At 47.3% G+C, this 17,559-nt stretch overlaps 13 non-coding genes across 13 annotated transcripts; all 13 read left to right on the forward strand.

Moving 5' to 3' along the window:
• Positions 1–1,279: 1,279 nt before the first annotated feature.
• On the forward strand, positions 1,280–1,351 carry TRNAP-UGG (transfer RNA proline (anticodon UGG)). The gene has a single exon. It is a non-coding gene; the product is annotated as a tRNA-Pro (tRNA).
• A 420-nt stretch (positions 1,352–1,771) lies between these two features.
• On the forward strand, positions 1,772–1,844 carry TRNAV-CAC (transfer RNA valine (anticodon CAC)). The gene has a single exon. It is a non-coding gene; the product is annotated as a tRNA-Val (tRNA).
• Positions 1,845–3,159: 1,315 nt separating this feature from the next.
• On the forward strand, positions 3,160–3,231 carry TRNAP-UGG (transfer RNA proline (anticodon UGG)). Its single transcript has one exon. It is a non-coding gene; the product is annotated as a tRNA-Pro (tRNA).
• A 1,801-nt stretch (positions 3,232–5,032) lies between these two features.
• TRNAP-UGG (transfer RNA proline (anticodon UGG)) lies at positions 5,033–5,104 on the forward strand. The gene has a single exon. It is a non-coding gene; the product is annotated as a tRNA-Pro (tRNA).
• A 1,811-nt stretch (positions 5,105–6,915) lies between these two features.
• Positions 6,916–6,987, forward strand: TRNAP-UGG (transfer RNA proline (anticodon UGG)). Its single transcript has one exon. It is a non-coding gene; the product is annotated as a tRNA-Pro (tRNA).
• A 1,812-nt stretch (positions 6,988–8,799) lies between these two features.
• On the forward strand, positions 8,800–8,871 carry TRNAP-UGG (transfer RNA proline (anticodon UGG)). Its single transcript has one exon. It is a non-coding gene; the product is annotated as a tRNA-Pro (tRNA).
• A 420-nt stretch (positions 8,872–9,291) lies between these two features.
• Positions 9,292–9,364, forward strand: TRNAV-CAC (transfer RNA valine (anticodon CAC)). Its single transcript has one exon. It is a non-coding gene; the product is annotated as a tRNA-Val (tRNA).
• A 1,291-nt stretch (positions 9,365–10,655) lies between these two features.
• On the forward strand, positions 10,656–10,727 carry TRNAP-UGG (transfer RNA proline (anticodon UGG)). The gene has a single exon. It is a non-coding gene; the product is annotated as a tRNA-Pro (tRNA).
• A 1,811-nt stretch (positions 10,728–12,538) lies between these two features.
• TRNAP-UGG (transfer RNA proline (anticodon UGG)) lies at positions 12,539–12,610 on the forward strand. The gene has a single exon. It is a non-coding gene; the product is annotated as a tRNA-Pro (tRNA).
• Positions 12,611–14,418: 1,808 nt separating this feature from the next.
• On the forward strand, positions 14,419–14,490 carry TRNAP-UGG (transfer RNA proline (anticodon UGG)). The gene has a single exon. It is a non-coding gene; the product is annotated as a tRNA-Pro (tRNA).
• Positions 14,491–14,910: 420 nt separating this feature from the next.
• On the forward strand, positions 14,911–14,983 carry TRNAV-CAC (transfer RNA valine (anticodon CAC)). Its single transcript has one exon. It is a non-coding gene; the product is annotated as a tRNA-Val (tRNA).
• Positions 14,984–16,298: 1,315 nt separating this feature from the next.
• On the forward strand, positions 16,299–16,370 carry TRNAP-UGG (transfer RNA proline (anticodon UGG)). Its single transcript has one exon. It is a non-coding gene; the product is annotated as a tRNA-Pro (tRNA).
• Positions 16,371–16,790: 420 nt separating this feature from the next.
• Positions 16,791–16,863, forward strand: TRNAV-CAC (transfer RNA valine (anticodon CAC)). The gene has a single exon. It is a non-coding gene; the product is annotated as a tRNA-Val (tRNA).
• The last annotated feature ends 696 nt before the right edge of the window (positions 16,864–17,559 follow it).

Consider the following 17,559-nt stretch of genomic DNA (forward strand, 5'->3'; position numbering starts at 1 on the left):
CCCTTTTGTCACACACAAATGTAAAGTATGAACTTATTTGCGTTCCCATGGAAATAGCATATGCTCTCAAGAGCTTGAGAAATACACTGGGAAGGCAAGCATCCTCACATGTATTCTGTATATGGGGCCAATAAAAAAATGCACGCGCTTGCATTTTGTGTATGTAATGTTGCAGAGCACAGAGAGGATTTATTTTCCCTACTGCTGGGTATTTGAGTCTCTGGGATCACAGTTGGGTCCGCTCCGTCCTCTGAAATGGTCCATATTAGTTACATAGGTTAGTGTACCAAAGAAATAATACATTTTCATATACAGCTTCTTCATTTCTGTGTTCTGAGGGATTACCAGTTGTAAGAAATGCACTTGCCGGTACAGTGATTCCCTGGCTTTCTCTGGCCCGAGAAAGCTTTTCCTCTGAAGTGGGAACAGAAGTTGGACTGCTTCTGCTGAACTTCCTGAAAGCAGAGCTGGCGGGAGGAGGGACTTTTTGAGTGCTGGGAAAATTTGAGCTGGAAATTTGCATCGGCTGGACAGAGATTGCTTGGAGCAGCCAAAATATAATAACGGCCATGGCGCTCAAGTAAAGCAGAAAGCTTTTAGTATACACCTTTTGCACTCTTGTCAACGAAGCTGGGCTCTGTGAATGCTCACCCTACGCAAGAAAAGAGAACAGACTTTGCTGGTGACCTAAATATATCTCGCCTGATCGAGCACGATCGAGCTCTGAGTGAGCAGCTGTGCAATGGTCATCTTTACCAAAGGGGAGATGCTGCTTTTTCCAGTGTCACGCCCATGCTCTCAGGGCTGGAGGGAGGAGGGCTGCTTTTTGTTTTTACAGGCAAAAGGAAAGGCCCAGCCCTCAGAGCTTCTGCCAATGCAGATCCCAGCAGGTGCAAAATAAAGGCTCTCCCCCACCTTGCCAGCTGCAGATTGATCAGAAGACTGCTAGTCTAGTGTGTTGGGCCACTTTCTCTCTTCTGTGTATCGTCCCCTCTTATTACATAAACAGCATAAGAGGAATAAAGGAAGGAAGGAAGGAAGGAAGGAACAGTGTATCGCAAGCACCTTCCACCCTGATGTCAATGGGCCACCAACCTTCGGGATGAGGAGGAGACCTGTGAAGACAGTCAGAGCGTGCCGACTGGGGCATTCATTTGGCTCATACACCGACAAGGCTTTCAGCGGCAGGAACAAACTTCAGGAATAGGCATTCTTGGCCTCGAATCCTAAGGGGGGTGCAAACGCTGAGGACAATTCCGTCAAATGCTCAAAGGACCGTGGCTCGTTGGTCTAGGGGTATGATTCTCGCTTTGGGTGCGAGAGGTCCCGGGTTCAAATCCCGGACGAGCCCAATCAAGGTGGTTAACTTGAGCTCCATTTTTTTGTTTTTTCAATGTTATTTTCATTGGACAGACTCTCTGGTTTTCTCGGTAAGCAGTAGTCGATGAACAATTCACTTCCTGAACCTCTTTGCGTGCCATGTCCTTGCGACAAGCACTTTGTGTTCTCTGTTAGCTCTCAGTAACATTCCTTGATTTGCTTGTGAGTTTTGGCCGTCCGATCTCAAAGTGGAAATATGTCCTTCCCTCTGTACGCTGCATAGGCCCTCAGCTGGCATACTTGTATATGTGCGCATGCTTGATAGGACGTATGTTTTAGGCTGGATTGTGTGAGCTTCAGGCGCAAGGCATTTGATTAGTCTTTAAGCAGGTCCACTTGCACTGCCCTTTGCACCTGTTCTCCCAGTCCCTACAAAGGTGAGCAAGCAGCTGTTTCTGTAGTGTAGTGGTTATCACGTTCGCCTCACACGCGAAAGGTCCCCGGTTCGAGACCGGGCAGAAACACTCTCTGCTGGCATTTTACACAAAATAGTTTTTTTCCCCTTTTGTCACACACAAATGTAAAGTATGAACTTATTTGCGTTCTCATGGAAATAGCATATGCTCTCAAGAGCTTGAGAAATACACTGGGAAGGCAAGCATCCTCACATGTATTCTGTATATGGGGCCAATAAAAAAATGCACGCGCTTGCATTTTGTGTATGTAATGTTGCAGAGCACAGAGAGGATTTATTTTCCCTACTGCTGGGTATTTGGGTCTCTGGGATCACAGTTGGGTCCGCTCCGTCCTCTGAAATGGTCCATATTAGTTACATAGGTTAGTGTACCAAAGAAATAATACATTTTCATATACAGCTTCTTCATTTCTGTGTTCTGAGGGATTACCAGTTGTAAGAAATGCACTTGCCGGTACAGTGATTCCCTGGCTTTCTCTGGCCCGAGAAAGCTTTTCCTCTGAAGTGGGAACAGAAGTTGGACTGCTTCTGCTGAACTTCCTGAAAGCAGAGCTGGCGGGAGGAGGGACTTTTTGAGTGCTGGGAAAATTTGAGCTGGAAATTTGCATCGGCTGGACAGAGATTGCTTGGAGCAGCCAAAATATAATAACGGCCATGGCGCTCAAGTAAAGCAGAAAGCTTTTAGTATACACCTTTTGCACTCTTGTCAACGAAGCTGGGCTCTGTGAATGCTCACCCTACGCAAGAAAAGAGAACAGACTTTGCTGGTGACCTAAATATATCTCGCCTGATCGAGCACGATCGAGCTCTGAGTGAGCAGCTGTGCAATGGTCATCTTTACCAAAGGGGAGATGCTGCTTTTTCCAGTGTCACGCCCATGCTCTCAGGGCTGGAGGGAGGAGGGCTGCTTTTTGTTTTTACAGGCAAAAGGAAAGGCCCAGCCCTCAGAGCTTCTGCCAATGCAGATCCCAGCAGGTGCAAAATAAAGGCTCTCCCCCACCTTGCCAGCTGCAGATTGATCAGAAGACTGCTAGTCTAGTGTGTTGGGCCACTTTCTCTCTTCTGTGTATCGTCCCCTCTTATTACATAAACAGCATAAGAGGAATAAAGGAAGGAAGGAAGGAAGGAAGGAACAGTGTATCGCAAGCACCTTCCACCCTGATGTCAATGGGCCACCAACCTTCGGGATGAGGAGGAGACCTGTGAAGACAGTCAGAGCGTGCCGACTGGGGCATTCATTTGGCTCATACACCGACAAGGCTTTCAGCGGCAGGAACAAACTTCAGGAATAGGCATTCTTGGCCTCGAATCCTAAGGGGGGTGCAAACGCTGAGGACAATTCCGTCAAATGCTCAAAGGACCGTGGCTCGTTGGTCTAGGGGTATGATTCTCGCTTTGGGTGCGAGAGGTCCCGGGTTCAAATCCCGGACGAGCCCAATCAAGGTGGTTAACTTGAGCTCCTTTTTTTTGTTTTTTCAATGTTATTTTCATTGGACAGACTCTCTGGTTTTCTCGGTAAGCAGTAGTCGATGAACAATTCACTTCCTGAACCTCTTTGCGTGCCATGTCCTTGCGACAAGCACTTTGTGTTCTCTGTTAGCTCTCAGTAACATTCCTTGATTTGCTTGTGAGTTTTGGCCGTCCGATCTCAAAGTGGAAATATGTCCTTCCCTCTGTACGCTGCATAGGCCCTCAGCTGGCATACTTGTATATGTGCGCATGCTTGATAGGACGTATGTTTTAGGCTGGATTGTGTGAGCTTCAGGCGCAAGGCATTTGATTAGTCTTTAAGCAGGTCCACTTGCACTGCCCTTTGCACCTGTTCTCCCAGTCCCTACAAAGGTGAGCAAGCAGCTGTTTCTGTAGTGTAGTGGTTATCACGCACACGCGAAAGGTCACCGGTTCGAGACCGGGCAGAAACACTCTCTGCTGGCATTTTACACAAAATAGTTTTTTTCCCCTTTTGTCACACACAAATGTAAAGTATGAACTTATTTGCGTTCCCATGGAAATAGCATATGCTCTCAAGAGCTTGAGAAATACACTGGGAAGGCAAGCATCCTCACATGTATTCTGTATATGGGGCCAATAAAAAAATGCACGCGCTTGCATTTTGTGTATGTAATGTTGCAGAGCACAGAGAGGATTTATTTTCCCTACTGCTGGGTATTTGGGTCTCTGGGATCACAGTTGGGTCCGCTCCGTCCTCTGAAATGGTCCATATTAGTTACATAGGTTAGTGTACCAAAGAAATAATACATTTTCATATACAGCTTCTTCATTTCTGTGTTCTGAGGGATTACCAGTTGTAAGAAATGCACTTGCCGGTACAGTGATTCCCTGGCTTTCTCTGGCCCGAGAAAGCTTTTCCTCTGAAGTGGGAACAGAAGTTGGACTGCTTCTGCTGAACTTCCTGAAAGCAGAGCTGGCGGGAGGAGGGACTTTTTGAGTGCTGGGAAAATTTGAGCTGGAAATTTGCATCGGCTGGACAGAGATTGCTTGGAGCAGCCAAAATATAATAACGGCCATGGCGCTCAAGTAAAGCAGAAAGCTTTTAGTATACACCTTTTGCACTCTTGTCAACGAAGCTGGGCTCTGTGAATGCTCACCCTACGCAAGAAAAGAGAACAGACTTTGCTGGTGACCTAAATATATCTCGCCTGATCGAGCACGATCGAGCTCTGAGTGAGCAGCTGTGCAATGGTCATCTTTACCAAAGGGGAGATGCTGCTTTTTCCAGTGTCACGCCCATGCTCTCAGGGCTGGAGGGAGGAGGGCTGCTTTTTGTTTTTACAGGCAAAAGGAAAGGCCCAGCCCTCAGAGCTTCTGCCAATGCAGATCCCAGCAGGTGCAAAATAAAGGCTCTCCCCCACCTTGCCAGCTGCAGATTGATCAGAAGACTGCTAGTCTAGTGTGTTGGGCCACTTTCTCTCTTCTGTGTATCGTCCCCTCTTATTACATAAACAGCATAAGAGGAATAAAGGAAGGAAGGAAGGAAGGAAGGAACAGTGTATCGCAAGCACCTTCCACCCTGATGTCAATGGGCCACCAACCTTCGGGATGAGGAGGAGACCTGTGAAGACAGTCAGAGCGTGCCGACTGGGGCATTCATTTGGCTCATACACCGACAAGGCTTTCAGCGGCAGGAACAAACTTCAGGAATAGGCATTCTTGGCCTCGAATCCTAAGGGGGGTGCAAACGCTGAGGACAATTCCGTCAAATGCTCAAAGGACCGTGGCTCGTTGGTCTAGGGGTATGATTCTCGCTTTGGGTGCGAGAGGTCCCGGGTTCAAATCCCGGACGAGCCCAATCAAGGTGGTTAACTTGAGCTCCTTTTTTTTGTTTTTTCAATGTTATTTTCATTGGACAGACTCTCTGGTTTTCTCGGTAAGCAGTAGTCGATGAACAATTCACTTCCTGAACCTCTTTGCGTGCCATGTCCTTGCGACAAGCACTTTGTGTTCTCTGTTAGCTCTCAGTAACATTCCTTGATTTGCTTGTGAGTTTTGGCCGTCCGATCTCAAAGTGGAAATATGTCCTTCCCTCTGTACGCTGCATAGGCCCTCAGCTGGCATACTTGTATATGTGCGCATGCTTGATAGGACGTATGTTTTAGGCTGGATTGTGTGAGCTTCAGGCGCAAGGCATTTGATTAGTCTTTAAGCAGGTCCACTTGCACTGCCCTTTGCACCTGTTCTCCCAGTCCCTACAAAGGTGAGCAAGCAGCTGTTTCTGTAGTGTAGTGGTTATCACGCACACGCGAAAGGTCACCGGTTCGAGACCGGGCAGAAACACTCTCTGCTGGCATTTTACACAAAATAGTTTTTTTCCCCTTTTGTCACACACAAATGTAAAGTATGAACTTATTTGCGTTCCCATGGAAATAGCATATGCTCTCAAGAGCTTGAGAAATACACTGGGAAGGCAAGCATCCTCACATGTATTCTGTATATGGGGCCAATAAAAAAATGCACGCGCTTGCATTTTGTGTATGTAATGTTGCAGAGCACAGAGAGGATTTATTTTCCCTACTGCTGGGTATTTGGGTCTCTGGGATCACAGTTGGGTCCGCTCCGTCCTCTGAAATGGTCCATATTAGTTACATAGGTTAGTGTACCAAAGAAATAATACATTTTCATATACAGCTTCTTCATTTCTGTGTTCTGAGGGATTACCAGTTGTAAGAAATGCACTTGCCGGTACAGTGATTCCCTGGCTTTCTCTGGCCCGAGAAAGCTTTTCCTCTGAAGTGGGAACAGAAGTTGGACTGCTTCTGCTGAACTTCCTGAAAGCAGAGCTGGCGGGAGGAGGGACTTTTTGAGTGCTGGGAAAATTTGAGCTGGAAATTTGCATCGGCTGGACAGAGATTGCTTGGAGCAGCCAAAATATAATAACGGGCATGGCGCTCAAGTAAAGCAGAAAGCTTTTAGTATACACCTTTTGCACTCTTGTCAACGAAGCTGGGCTCTGTGAATGCTCACCCTACGCAAGAAAAGAGAACAGACTTTGCTGGTGACCTAAATATATCTCGCCTGATCGAGCCTGATCGAGCACGATCGAGCTCTGAGTGAGCAGCTGTGCAATGGTCATCTTTACCAAAGGGGAGATGCTGCTTTTTCCAGTGTCACGCCCATGCTCTCAGGGCTGGAGGGAGGAGGGCTGCTTTTTGTTTTTACAGGCAAAAGGAAAGGCCCAGCCCTCAGAGCTTCTGCCAATGCAGATCCCAGCAGGTGCAAAATAAAGGCTCTCCCCCACCTTGCCAGCTGCAGATTGATCAGAAGACTGCTAGTCTAGTGTGTTGGGCCACTTTCTCTCTTCTGTGTATCGTCCCCTCTTATTACATAAACAGCATAAGAGGAATAAAGGAAGGAAGGAAGGAAGGAAGGAACAGTGTATCGCAAGCACCTTCCACCCTGATGTCAATGGGCCACCAACCTTCGGGATGAGGAGGAGACCTGTGAAGACAGTCAGAGCGTGCCGACTGGGGCATTCATTTGGCTCATACACCGACAAGGCTTTCAGCGGCAGGAACAAACTTCAGGAAAAGGCATTCTTGGCCTCGAATCCTAAGGGGGGTGCAAACGCTGAGGACAATTCCGTCAAATGCTCAAAGGACCGTGGCTCGTTGGTCTAGGGGTATGATTCTCGCTTTGGGTGCGAGAGGTCCCGGGTTCAAATCCCGGACGAGCCCAATCAAGGTGGTTAACTTGAGCTCCTTTTTTTTGTTTTTTCAATGTTATTTTCATTGGACAGACTCTCTGGTTTTCTCGGTAAGCAGTAGTCGATGAACAATTCACTTCCTGAACCTCTTTGCGTGCCATGTCCTTGCGACAAGCACTTTGTGTTCTCTGTTAGCTCTCAGTAACATTCCTTGATTTGCTTGTGAGTTTTGGCCGTCCGATCTCAAAGTGGAAATATGTCCTTCCCTCTGTACGCTGCATAGGCCCTCAGCTGGCATACTTGTATATGTGCGCATGCTTGATAGGACGTATGTTTTAGGCTGGATTGTGTGAGCTTCAGGCGCAAGGCATTTGATTAGTCTTTAAGCAGGTCCACTTGCACTGCCCTTTGCACCTGTTCTCCCAGTCCCTACAAAGGTGAGCAAGCAGCTGTTTCTGTAGTGTAGTGGTTATCACGGTCGCCTCACACGCGAAAGGTCCCCGGTTCGAGACCGGGCAGAAACACTCTCTGCTGGCATTTTACACAAAATAGTTTTTTTCCCCTTTTGTCACACACAAATGTAAAGTATGAACTTATTTGCGTTCTCATGGAAATAGCATATGCTCTCAAGAGCTTGAGAAATACACTGGGAAGGCAAGCATCCTCACATGTATTCTGTATATGGGGCCAATAAAAAAATGCACGCGCTTGCATTTTGTGTATGTAATGTTGCAGAGCACAGAGAGGATTTATTTTCCCTACTGCTGGGTATTTGGGTCTCTGGGATCACAGTTGGGTCCGCTCCGTCCTCTGAAATGGTCCATATTAGTTACATAGGTTAGTGTACCAAAGAAATAATACATTTTCATATACAGCTTCTTCATTTCTGTGTTCTGAGGGATTACCAGTTGTAAGAAATGCACTTGCCGGTACAGTGATTCCCTGGCTTTCTCTGGCCCGAGAAAGCTTTTCCTCTGAAGTGGGAACAGAAGTTGGACTGCTTCTGCTGAACTTCCTGAAAGCAGAGCTGGAGGGAGGAGGGACTTTTTGAGTGCTGGGAAAATTTGAGCTGGAAATTTGCATCGGCTGGACAGAGATTGCTTGGAGCAGCCAAAATATAATAACGGCCATGGCGCTCAAGTAAAGCAGAAAGCTTTTAGTATACACCTTTTGCACTCTTGTCAACGAAGCTGGGCTCTGTGAATGCTCACCCTACGCAAGAAAAGAGAACAGACTTTGCTGGTGACCTAAATATATCTCGCCTGATCGAGCACGATCGAGCTCTGAGTGAGCAGCTGTGCAATGGTCATCTTTACCAAAGGGGAGATGCTGCTTTTTCCAGTGTCACGCCCATGCTCTCAGGGCTGGAGGGAGGAGGGCTGCTTTTTGTTTTTACAGGCAAAAGGAAAGGCCCAGCCCTCAGAGCTTCTGCCAATGCAGATCCCAGCAGGTGCAAAATAAAGGCTCTCCCCCACCTTGCCAGCTGCAGATTGATCAGAAGACTGCTAGTCTAGTGTGTTGGGCCACTTTCTCTCTTCTGTGTATCGTCCCCTCTTATTACATAAACAGCATAAGAGGAATAAAGGAAGGAAGGAAGGAAGGAAGGAAGGAACAGTGTATCGCAAGCACCTTCCACCCTGATGTCAATGGGCCACCAACCTTCGGGATGAGGAGGAGACCTGTGAAGACAGTCAGAGCGTGCCGACTGGGGCATTCATTTGGCTCATACACCGACAAGGCTTTCAGCGGCAGGAACAAACTTCAGGAATAGGCATTCTTGGCCTCGAATCCTAAGGGGGGTGCAAACGCTGAGGACAATTCCGTCAAATGCTCAAAGGACCGTGGCTCGTTGGTCTAGGGGTATGATTCTCGCTTTGGGTGCGAGAGGTCCCGGGTTCAAATCCCGGACGAGCCCAATCAAGGTGGTTAACTTGAGCTCCTTTTTTTTGTTTTTTCAATGTTATTTTCATTGGACAGACTCTCTGGTTTTCTCGGTAAGCAGTAGTCGATGAACAATTCACTTCCTGAACCTCTTTGCGTGCCATGTCCTTGCGACAAGCACTTTGTGTTCTCTGTTAGCTCTCAGTAACATTCCTTGATTTGCTTGTGAGTTTTGGCCGTCCGATCTCAAAGTGGAAATATGTCCTTCCCTCTGTACGCTGCATAGGCCCTCAGCTGGCATACTTGTATATGTGCGCATGCTTGATAGGACGTATGTTTTAGGCTGGATTGTGTGAGCTTCAGGCGCAAGGCATTTGATTAGTCTTTAAGCAGGTCCACTTGCACTGCCCTTTGCACCTGTTCTCCCAGTCCCTACAAAGGTGAGCAAGCAGCTGTTTCTGTAGTGTAGTGGTTATCACGTTCGCCTCACACGCGAAAGGTCCCCGGTTCGAGACCGGGCAGAAACACTCTCTGCTGGCATTTTACACAAAATAGTTTTTTTCCCCTTTTGTCACACACAAATGTAAAGTATGAACTTATTTGCGTTCCCATGGAAATAGCATATGCTCTCAAGAGCTTGAGAAATACACTGGGAAGGCAAGCATCCTCACATGTATTCTGTATATGGGGCCAATAAAAAAATGCACGCGCTTGCATTTTGTGTATGTAATGTTGCAGAGCACAGAGAGGATTTATTTTCCCTACTGCTGGGTATTTGGGTCTCTGGGATCACAGTTGGGTCCGCTCCGTCCTCTGAAATGGTCCATATTAGTTACATAGGTTAGTGTACCAAAGAAATAATACATTTTCATATACAGCTTCTTCATTTCTGTGTTCTGAGGGATTACCAGTTGTAAGAAATGCACTTGCCGGTACAGTGATTCCCTGGCTTTCTCTGGCCCGAGAAAGCTTTTCCTCTGAAGTGGGAACAGAAGTTGGACTGCTTCTGCTGAACTTCCTGAAAGCAGAGCTGGCGGGAGGAGGGACTTTTTGAGTGCTGGGAAAATTTGAGCTGGAAATTTGCATCGGCTGGACAGAGATTGCTTGGAGCAGCCAAAATATAATAACGGCCATGGCGCTCAAGTAAAGCAGAAAGCTTTTAGTATACACCTTTTGCACTCTTGTCAACGAAGCTGGGCTCTGTGAATGCTCACCCTACGCAAGAAAAGAGAACAGACTTTGCTGGTGACCTAAATATATCTCGCCTGATCGAGCACGATCGAGCTCTGAGTGAGCAGCTGTGCAATGGTCATCTTTACCAAAGGGGAGATGCTGCTTTTTCCAGTGTCACGCCCATGCTCTCAGGGCTGGAGGGAGGAGGGCTGCTTTTTGTTTTTACAGGCAAAAGGAAAGGCCCAGCCCTCAGAGCTTCTGCCAATGCAGATCCCAGCAGGTGCAAAATAAAGGCTCTCCCCCACCTTGCCAGCTGCAGATTGATCAGAAGACTGCTAGTCTAGTGTGTTGGGCCACTTTCTCTCTTCTGTGTATCGTCCCCTCTTATTACATAAACAGCATAAGAGGAATAAAGGAAGGAAGGAAGGAAGGAAGGAACAGTGTATCGCAAGCACCTTCCACCCTGATGTCAATGGGCCACCAACCTTCGGGATGAGGAGGAGACCTGTGAAGACAGTCAGAGCGTGCCGACTGGGGCATTCATTTGGCTCATACACCGACAAGGCTTTCAGCGGCAGGAACAAACTTCAGGAAAAGGCATGTGCAAACGCTGAGGACAATTCCGTCAAATGCTCAAAGGACCGTGGCTCGTTGGTCTAGGGGTATGATTCTCGCTTTGGGTGCGAGAGGTCCCGGGTTCAAATCCCGGACGAGCCCAATCAAGGTGGTTAACTTGAGCTCCTTTTTTTTGTTTTTTCAATGTTATTTTCATTGGACAGACTCTCTGGTTTTCTCGGTAAGCAGTAGTCGATGAACAATTCACTTCCTGAACCTCTTTGCGTGCCATGTCCTTGCGACAAGCACTTTGTGTTCTCTGTTAGCTCTCAGTAACATTCCTTGATTTGCTTGTGAGTTTTGGCCGTCCGATCTCAAAGTGGAAATATGTCCTTCCCTCTGTACGCTGCATAGGCCCTCAGCTGGCATACTTGTATATGTGCGCATGCTTGATAGGACGTATGTTTTAGGCTGGATTGTGTGAGCTTCAGGCGCAAGGCATTTGATTAGTCTTTAAGCAGGTCCACTTGCACTGCCCTTTGCACCTGTTCTCCCAGTCCCTACAAAGGTGAGCAAGCAGCTGTTTCTGTAGTGTAGTGGTTATCACGCACACGCGAAAGGTCACCGGTTCGAGACCGGGCAGAAACACTCTCTGCTGGCATTTTACACAAAATAGTTTTTTTCCCCTTTTGTCACACACAAATGTAAAGTATGAACTTATTTGCGTTCCCATGGAAATAGCATATGCTCTCAAGAGCTTGAGAAATACACTGGGAAGGCAAGCATCCTCACATGTATTCTGTATATGGGGCCAATAAAAAAATGCACGCGCTTGCATTTTGTGTATGTAATGTTGCAGAGCACAGAGAGGATTTATTTTCCCTACTGCTGGGTATTTGGGTCTCTGGGATCACAGTTGGGTCCGCTCCGTCCTCTGAAATGGTCCATATTAGTTACATAGGTTAGTGTACCAAAGAAATAATACATTTTCATATACAGCTTCTTCATTTCTGTGTTCTGAGGGATTACCAGTTGTAAGAAATGCACTTGCCGGTACAGTGATTCCCTGGCTTTCTCTGGCCCGAGAAAGCTTTTCCTCTGAAGTGGGAACAGAAGTTGGACTGCTTCTGCTGAACTTCCTGAAAGCAGAGCTGGCGGGAGGAGGGACTTTTTGAGTGCTGGGAAAATTTGAGCTGGAAATTTGCATCGGCTGGACAGAGATTGCTTGGAGCAGCCAAAATATAATAACGGGCATGGCGCTCAAGTAAAGCAGAAAGCTTTTAGTATACACCTTTTGCACTCTTGTCAACGAAGCTGGGCTCTGTGAATGCTCACCCTACGCAAGAAAAGAGAACAGACTTTGCTGGTGACCTAAATATATCTCGCCTGATCGAGCCTGATCGAGCACGATCGAGCTCTGAGTGAGCAGCTGTGCAATGGTCATCTTTACCAAAGGGGAGATGCTGCTTTTTCCAGTGTCACGCCCATGCTCTCAGGGCTGGAGGGAGGAGGGCTGCTTTTTGTTTTTACAGGCAAAAGGAAAGGCCCAGCCCTCAGAGCTTCTGCCAATGCAGATCCCAGCAGGTGCAAAATAAAGGCTCTCCCCCACCTTGCCAGCTGCAGATTGATCAGAAGACTGCTAGTCTAGTGTGTTGGGCCACTTTCTCTCTTCTGTGTATCGTCCCCTCTTATTACATAAACAGCATAAGAGGAATAAAGGAAGGAAGGAAGGAAGGAAGGAACAGTGTATCGCAAGCACCTTCCACCCTGATGTCAATGGGCCACCAACCTTCGGGATGAGGAGGAGACCTGTGAAGACAGTCAGAGCGTGCCGACTGGGGCATTCATTTGGCTCATACACCGACAAGGCTTTCAGCGGCAGGAACAAACTTCAGGAAAAGGCATTCTTGGCCTCGAATCCTAAGGGGGGTGCAAACGCTGAGGACAATTCCGTCAAATGCTCAAAGGACCGTGGCTCGTTGGTCTAGGGGTATGATTCTCGCTTTGGGTGCGAGAGGTCCCGGGTTCAAATCCCGGACGAGCCCAATCAAGGTGGTTAACTTGAGCTCCTTTTTTTTGTTTTTTCAATGTTATTTTCATTGGACAGACTCTCTGGTTTTCTCGGTAAGCAGTAGTCGATGAACAATTCACTTCCTGAACCTCTTTGCGTGCCATGTCCTTGCGACAAGCACTTTGTGTTCTCTGTTAGCTCTCAGTAACATTCCTTGATTTGCTTGTGAGTTTTGGCCGTCCGATCTCAAAGTGGAAATATGTCCTTCCCTCTGTACGCTGCATAGGCCCTCAGCTGGCATACTTGTATATGTGCGCATGCTTGATAGGACGTATGTTTTAGGCTGGATTGTGTGAGCTTCAGGCGCAAGGCATTTGATTAGTCTTTAAGCAGGTCCACTTGCACTGCCCTTTGCACCTGTTCTCCCAGTCCCTACAAAGGTGAGCAAGCAGCTGTTTCTGTAGTGTAGTGGTTATCACGGTCGCCTCACACGCGAAAGGTCCCCGGTTCGAGACCGGGCAGAAACACTCTCTGCTGGCATTTTACACAAAATAGTTTTTTTCCCCTTTTGTCACACACAAATGTAAAGTATGAACTTATTTGCGTTCTCATGGAAATAGCATATGCTCTCAAGAGCTTGAGAAATACACTGGGAAGGCAAGCATCCTCACATGTATTCTGTATATGGGGCCAATAAAAAAATGCACGCGCTTGCATTTTGTGTATGTAATGTTGCAGAGCACAGAGAGGATTTATTTTCCCTACTGCTGGGTATTTGGGTCTCTGGGATCACAGTTGGGTCCGCTCCGTCCTCTGAAATGGTCCATATTAGTTACATAGGTTAGTGTACCAAAGAAATAATACATTTTCATATACAGCTTCTTCATTTCTGTGTTCTGAGGGATTACCAGTTGTAAGAAATGCACTTGCCGGTACAGTGATTCCCTGGCTTTCTCTGGCCCGAGAAAGCTTTTCCTCTGAAGTGGGAACAGAAGTTGGACTGCTTCTGCTGAACTTCCTGAAAGCAGAGCTGGAGGGAGGAGGGACTTTTTGAGTGCTGGGAAAATTTGAGCTGGAAATTTGCATCGGCTGGACAGAGATTGCTTGGAGCAGCCAAAATATAATAACGGCCATGGCGCTCAAGTAAAGCAGAAAGCTTTTAGTATACACCTTTTGCACTCTTGTCAACGAAGCTGGGCTCTGTGAATGCTCACCCTACGCAAGAAAAGAGAACAGACTTTGCTGGTGACCTAAATATATCTCGCCTGATCGAGCACGATCGAGCTCTGAGTGAGCAGCTGTGCAATGGTCATCTTTACCAAAGGGGAGATGCTGCTTTTTCCAGTGTCACGCCCATGCTCTCAGGGCTGGAGGGAGGAGGGCTGCTTTTTGTTTTTACAGGCAAAAGGAAAGGCCCAGCCCTCAGAGCTTCTGCCAATGCAGATCCCAGCAGGTGCAAAATAAAGGCTCTCCCCCACCTTGCCAGCTGCAGATTGATCAGAAGACTGCTAGTCTAGTGTGTTGGGCCACTTTCTCTCTTCTGTGTATCGTCCCCTCTTATTACATAAACAGCATAAGAGGAATAAAGGAAGGAAGGAAGGAAGGAAGGAACAGTGTATCGCAAGCACCTTCCACCCTGATGTCAATGGGCCACCAACCTTCGGGATGAGGAGGAGACCTGTGAAGACAGTCAGAGCGTGCCGACTGGGGCATTCATTTGGCTCATACACCGACAAGGCTTTCAGCGGCAGGAACAAACTTCAGGAATAGGCATTCTTGGCCTCGAATCCTAAGGGGGGTGCAAACGCTGAGGACAATTCCGTCAAATGCTCAAAGGACCGTGGCTCGTTGGTCTAGGGGTATGATTCTCGCTTTGGGTGCGAGAGGTCCCGGGTTCAAATCCCGGACGAGCCCAATCAAGGTGGTTAACTTGAGCTCCTTTTTTTTGTTTTTTCAATGTTATTTTCATTGGACAGACTCTCTGGTTTTCTCGGTAAGCAGTAGTCGATGAACAATTCACTTCCTGAACCTCTTTGCGTGCCATGTCCTTGCGACAAGCACTTTGTGTTCTCTGTTAGCTCTCAGTAACATTCCTTGATTTGCTTGTGAGTTTTGGCCGTCCGATCTCAAAGTGGAAATATGTCCTTCCCTCTGTACGCTGCATAGGCCCTCAGCTGGCATACTTGTATATGTGCGCATGCTTGATAGGACGTATGTTTTAGGCTGGATTGTGTGAGCTTCAGGCGCAAGGCATTTGATTAGTCTTTAAGCAGGTCCACTTGCACTGCCCTTTGCACCTGTTCTCCCAGTCCCTACAAAGGTGAGCAAGCAGCTGTTTCTGTAGTGTAGTGGTTATCACGTTCGCCTCACACGCGAAAGGTCCCCGGTTCGAGACCGGGCAGAAACACTCTCTGCTGGCATTTTACACAAAATAGTTTTTTTCCCCTTTTGTCACACACAAATGTAAAGTATGAACTTATTTGCGTTCCCTTGGAAATAGCATATGCTCTCAAGAGCTTGAGAAATACACTGGGAAGGCAAGCATCCTCACATGTATTCTGTATATGGGGCCAATAAAAAAATGCACGCGCTTGCATTTTGTGTATGTAATGTTGCAGAGCACAGAGAGGATTTATTTTCCCTACTGCTGGGTATTTGGGTCTCTGGGATCACAGTTGGGTCCGCTCCGTCCTCTGAAATGGTCCATATTAGTTACATAGGTTAGTGTACCAAAGAAATAATACATTTTCATATACAGCTTCTTCATTTCTGTGTTCTGAGGGATTACCAGTTGTAAGAAATGCACTTGCCGGTACAGTGATTCCCTGGCTTTCTCTGGCCCGAGAAAGCTTTTCCTCTGAAGTGGGAACAGAAGTTGGACTGCTTCTGCTGAACTTCCTGAAAGCAGAGCTGGCGGGAGGAGGGACTTTTTGAGTGCTGGGAAAATTTGAGCTGGAAATTTGCATCGGCTGGACAGAGATTGCTTGGAGCAGCCAAAATATAATAACGGCCATGGCGCTCAAGTAAAGCAGAAAGCTTTTAGTATACACCTTTTGCACTCTTGTCAACGAAGCTGGGCTCTGTGAATGCTCACCCTACGCAAGAAAAGAGAACAGACTTTGCTGGTGACCTAAATATATCTCGCCTGATCGAGCACGATCGAGCTCTGAGTGAGCAGCTGTGCAATGGTCATCTTTACCAAAGGGGAGATGCTGCTTTTTCCAGTGTCACGCCCATGCTCTCAGGGCTGGAGGGAGGAGGGCTGCTTTTTGTTTTTACAGGCAAAAGGAAAGGCCCAGCCCTCAGAGCTTCTGCCAATGCAGATCCCAGCAGGTGCAAAATAAAGGCTCTCCCCCACCTTGCCAGCTGCAGATTGATCAGAAGACTGCTAGTCTAGTGTGTTGGGCCACTTTCTCTCTTCTGTGTATCGTCCCCTCTTATTACATAAACAGCATAAGAGGAATAAAGGAAGGAAGGAAGGAAGGAAGGAACAGTGTATCGCAAGCACCTTCCACCCTGATGTCAATGGGCCACCAACCTTCGGGATGAGGAGGAGACCTGTGAAGACAGTCAGAGCGTGCCGACTGGGGCATTCATTTGGCTCATACACCGACAAGGCTTTCAGCGGCAGGAACAAACTTCAGGAATAGGCATTCTTGGCCTCGAATCCTAAGGGGGGTGCAAACGCTGAGGACAATTCCGTCAAATGCTCAAAGGACCGTGGCTCGTTGGTCTAGGGGTATGATTCTCGCTTTGGGTGCGAGAGGTCCCGGGTTCAAATCCCGGACGAGCCCAATCAAGGTGGTTAACTTGAGCTCCTTTTTTTTGTTTTTTCAATGTTATTTTCATTGGACAGACTCTCTGGTTTTCTCGGTAAGCAGTAGTCGATGAACAATTCACTTCCTGAACCTCTTTGCGTGCCATGTCCTTGCGACAAGCACTTTGTGTTCTCTGTTAGCTCTCAGTAACATTCCTTGATTTGCTTGTGAGTTTTGGCCGTCCGATCTCAAAGTGGAAATATGTCCTTCCCTCTGTACGCTGCATAGGCCCTCAGCTGGCATACTTGTATATGTGCGCATGCTTGATAGGACGTATGTTTTAGGCTGGATTGTGTGAGCTTCAGGCGCAAGGCATTTGATTAGTCTTTAAGCAGGTCCACTTGCACTGCCCTTTGCACCTGTTCTCCCAGTCCCTACAAAGGTGAGCAAGCAGCTGTTTCTGTAGTGTAGTGGTTATCACGTTCGCCTCACACGCGAAAGGTCCCCGGTTCGAGACCGGGCAGAAACACTCTCTGCTGGCATTTTACACAAAATAGTTTTTTTCCCCTTTTGTCACACACAAATGTAAAGTATGAACTTATTTGCGTTCCCTTGGAAATAGCATATGCTCTCAAGAGCTTGAGAAATACACTGGGAAGGCAAGCATCCTCACATGTATTCTGTATATGGGGCCAATAAAAAAATGCACGCGCTTGCATTTTGTGTATGTAATGTTGCAGAGCACAGAGAGGATTTATTTTCCCTACTGCTGGGTATTTGGGTCTCTGGGATCACAGTTGGGTCCGCTCCGTCCTCTGAAATGGTCCATATTAGTTACATAGGTTAGTGTACCAAAGAAATAATACATTTTCATATACAGCTTCTTCATTTCTGTGTTCTGAGGGATTACCAGTTGTAAGAAATGCACTTGCCGGTACAGTGATTCCCTGGCTTTCTCTGGCCCGAGAAAGCTTTTCCTCTGAAGTGGGAACAGAAGTTGGACTGCTTCTGCTGAACTTCCTGAAAGCAGAGCTGGCGGGAGGAGGGACTTTTTGAGTGCTGGGAAAATTTGAGCTGGAAATTTGCATCGGCTGGACAGAGATTGCTTGGAGCAGCCAAAATATAATAACGGCCATGGCGCTCAAGTAAAGCAGAAAGCTTTTAGTATACACCTTTTGCACTCTTGTCAACGAAGCTGGGCTCTGTGAATGCTCACCCTACGCAA

This window comes from Ambystoma mexicanum, chromosome 2q, assembly GCF_040938575.1.
Source record: "Ambystoma mexicanum isolate Mex_15411 chromosome 2q, UKY_AmexF1_1, whole genome shotgun sequence".
NCBI classification, from domain to species: Eukaryota; Metazoa; Chordata; class Amphibia; order Caudata; family Ambystomatidae; genus Ambystoma; species Ambystoma mexicanum.